The sequence below is a fragment of the Myotis davidii genome, unplaced genomic scaffold (genome assembly GCF_000327345.1).
Source record: "Myotis davidii unplaced genomic scaffold, ASM32734v1 scaffold105, whole genome shotgun sequence".
In the NCBI taxonomy this organism is placed as follows: Eukaryota; Metazoa; Chordata; class Mammalia; order Chiroptera; family Vespertilionidae; genus Myotis; species Myotis davidii.
The window spans coordinates 1,504,930-1,508,443 of NW_006300371.1; positions in this window are offsets into that span (position 1 = coordinate 1,504,930).

The following is a 3,514-nucleotide window of genomic DNA, read 5'->3' on the forward strand; positions in this document are numbered from 1 at the left end:
AGGGTAGGGGTCCCCACTGGGGTGCCTGGCCAGTCTGGGTGAGGGGCTGAGGGCTGGTTTCAGGCTGGGGTGACTGAAGCTCCCAACCGCTCCTTTTTTCCTTTTTTTTTTTTTATATTCTGGGCCAGCTTTAGCTTGAGGCTTGGCTCCAGCTCTTAGGCCTCCGCTGCTGAAGGTAGGTTTCTGGCCTTTGCATACAATGTTGCGATCCTGCTGGCTGAAGTCCTGTGGTATTTGTTACATAGTTTCTTAACTGCAGGTGGGGAACATTGGTTTCCTCCATCACTGAGGCAAGCAAGCCTCATGTTAGTTTCAAGCTGCCTTGCTGCCGGCCGCCATCTTGGCTGAAAGTTAATTTGCATATCTCGCTGATTAGCCAATGAAAAGGGTAGCGATCATACGCCAATTACCATGTTTCTCTTTTATTCATGTAGATATAATCACATATTACATATCTTGCATATACTATATTATCTTATATATATTTTTTAAATATATGTTATTGAATTTTTACAGAGAGGAAGGGAAAGGGATAGAGAGTTAGAAACATCGATGAGAGAGAAACATTGATCATCTGCCTCCTGCACACCTCCCACTGGGGATGTGCCCGCAACCAAGGTACATGCCCTTGACCGAATAGAACCTGGGACCTTTCAGTCTGCAGGCCGACTATCTACTGAGCCAAACTGGTCAGGGCTCTTATATATGTTTTTATGTATTTTAGATTATTCTCATTTTATAAATAAGGATATTAAAGCTGAGAGAAATTAAATAAATCATTCAAGATTGTAGCTAGTACATCAGCAAAGCCTGAGTGTACTAGTAAATATCTGTCACTTTGACCTTGAATTTCTTGTGTACATGTGTGTGCATGTGTGTGTGTACGTGTGTGAATAAGGTTGTGATAGAGATACTTGTTTTAAGTTGACTTCTAATAAATATAACATGTTGTCTTATATAATATGCAAACAATAAATGTGCTCGTTGTTTGATTTATTATAGAAAAATCATATTTATCAGTTAATCAGTTTTAGAGCACCTACATATTTTTATTTGCTCTTTATTGAGATTTGGAAATGGAGTCTATTTTAATTGTTTCAATCATTTAATGCTTTACAATCTGAGCACAAAGTAACTGCTCAATAAATATCTCATATTGAAAGAAGTGAAGGGAATTATAGGGGAATTTCAACTCTATAGCTAGACAGAAGAGGTATAAATTGCTAAAGGCAGGTTCAATTCTTCTCTTTTCTCTTTAATCCAAATGGAAAATACATAAAATCATATTTAACATATTTATTGCTGCACTGAAGGGCGCTAGAGAAAGTATATGCTGTTTAAAATTATTCATTGCAAATAGAGTAAAAAAAAAATCAGAACCACATTTTTTTTGTTACAACACACACACACATACACACAAACACACACACACACGAAGCAAAACCTTCAGTGGAATGAAACTCTGTCCTTACAAAGTCAGTGGGTGTCCGTAGATGTCTGTATACTCTGAGCAATTTCAAATCACCACAAGTTGAGAATATCTGGGCTTGGAACATATATATTTCACCTGAGACATTTTCCTACAGACTTGCAGCACTACTAATCAAGAGTGCTGAGATGAGAGAGAAGCAAACCACAGGTTTTCTTGTTGTACAGCAAAGGTGTTCTTAACAATTGGAGAGAAGTCTTGGGAAAGCCTTTCCATAGCTGACACCCCGCTGCAGCATTTCTGCTTTCACCCTAGCACTCTATTGGAAATGTCTAGTGCAGGTGCAAGTGAATGGTCCCAGATGAAACTGAGTGATGGCTGGTGACTAAACTGATTTCTCCCACTACACCATTTTATACTGTTTCTTTATTCTGTTTTTATACAGTGTGCACCATCACCTACTGAATTTCAGCAGTTATTTAAAATTCTCTTTGGATAGTGCACAATTCCTTATCTAATCAAACCATTGATACAATACATCCATATAGTTTTATTCTCATTTGTAATTTTATTTTTAGAGACATTTATTTTCCATATGTCTCTAAAACTTTGTGCCTATTATAAAGTTTTTATTTTGCATGTGACAAAGTGACATATTTATTACCTATATACAATGTCCTTTTCTAAATTCTTTCCCCTTGGTATTTCTAAGGCAGTTAATTACTTGCTGAGGATTATTCTCAAAATATTGTCATATGGTTCTATAATTCTTATTCCCATCTTTCTTTTAAGCCTATTAAAGGTGATGATCATTTAAAAATATTTTGAATTCTATATAGAACTGATGAAGAAAGCTGATCATAGATCCTTACTGTTCTTATGAGTTGTCCAATAATAATAATAATAATAATAATAATAATAATAATAATCACTAGAGGCCTTATACATGAAATTCATGCAAGAGTAGTCCTTTCTTCCTCCAGCTGCCACCACCGGCTTCCCTCTAGCACCTGGGACCCGGGCTTCCCTTTCAACCCCGGGTCGTCTGGAAGGATGTCTGGTCAAATAGGCATATTACGCTTTTATTGTTATAGATTACTCATATAATACAAAATTCCCCAAATTTTTCCCTCTTCTTAAGTGCTGCAAAGTTGATCTTGCTTGGTATCAGAAAAGGTCTACAAATCAGTATTCTTAATCCATTTTAAGTTGAGTGACTACTATGTAGAGACTAGCACACTACTTGCTTCACATGCATTACTTTGCTAAACAATCTAATTCAGTGAGGTAGAATATTCCCACTTAGTAGATGAGGCCAAGAAAATTGAGACATGTTAGGCAACTTGCCAAGTTTAGAGCCCAAATCTAATGCAAGTGCACCTACTATTATCCTTTCACTATTTCTGAAAATATTTGTATATGGGACAAAAATAATTTTAAAAGTGATCATAGCATATATTCTCTAGATACAGTAACTTTTTCTGATTTTTTCTTTATGTACTATGAATTTGTAACATTTTGATGTGTAGTATTAACCTCCAACTCTTCCTGATTATATTAAATACCCACAATTACTATTAAATTGTTATTTCAACTATCTCCTTTAAACGCATCCTATTATTTATACTTTTCCTCCTTCAGTTAGCATCTCTTTATGCACTTTTATTTCTAATGTGCACTTTCTTAACAAGAATTCAAGAAAAGCTCTGACTAATGGTTCCTAAGCATTTTTACCCATCTTTCAATATTCACTATGCCCCAGCTTACCCTCCCTCCTGATGGTATTCTCATTTTCTTTAAGTACACACCTGAGAATGATTATATCGAGAATAATATAAAGTTGTTTTTCTTTCTTACAGGTGGTCTAAATTTTTCTCAGATCAAACTGTCTTCAAATAAGAATTCCTATCGATACAAGTCATGTAAGCATGAACCTGAGAAGGCATATTCTGTTTAATACTTTAGTGACCTTAGTTGGGTTTCAAGAAGGAATGACAATAGCACCACCATTACCACCACCAACTTGCATCAGCAAGACAGCTGCCATTTATAGGCACTCTCAATGTGAAAGCTATTAGACAGGTC